We start from the raw sequence: 299 nt of genomic DNA, 5'->3' as shown, positions 1-299 counted from the left end.
GTGTGATCCTGGGCTTTACCTTCCCAACCCTGCTCTGCCCCTTCTGGGTGCAGGGGAGCAGTGGAGCGGGCATTCTTGGCAGGAGGAGGCACGCCAGGTGCCACAGGTGGGGGCAAGGCAGGCATCACACCGACAGGGCGCTGCCCCACTACTCCCGAGCAAGGACGGCGGAGCAGGTGCCGCAACGGTGAAAGGGTCAGCCAGAGTCTGCCGACCACCAGGCCAGGCTGCAGGGACGAGGCAGGTCCCCGGTCACACTGGGGAGCCACATCAGGATCAGCGAGGTACAGGGCCAGGCA

This window comes from Pygoscelis adeliae, unplaced genomic scaffold, assembly GCF_000699105.1.
Source record: "Pygoscelis adeliae isolate BGI_AS28 unplaced genomic scaffold, ASM69910v1 Scaffold157, whole genome shotgun sequence".
NCBI classification, from domain to species: Eukaryota; Metazoa; Chordata; class Aves; order Sphenisciformes; family Spheniscidae; genus Pygoscelis; species Pygoscelis adeliae.
The sequence above is the reverse complement of the archived record's forward strand: the minus strand, read 5'-3'. Positions refer to the sequence as shown.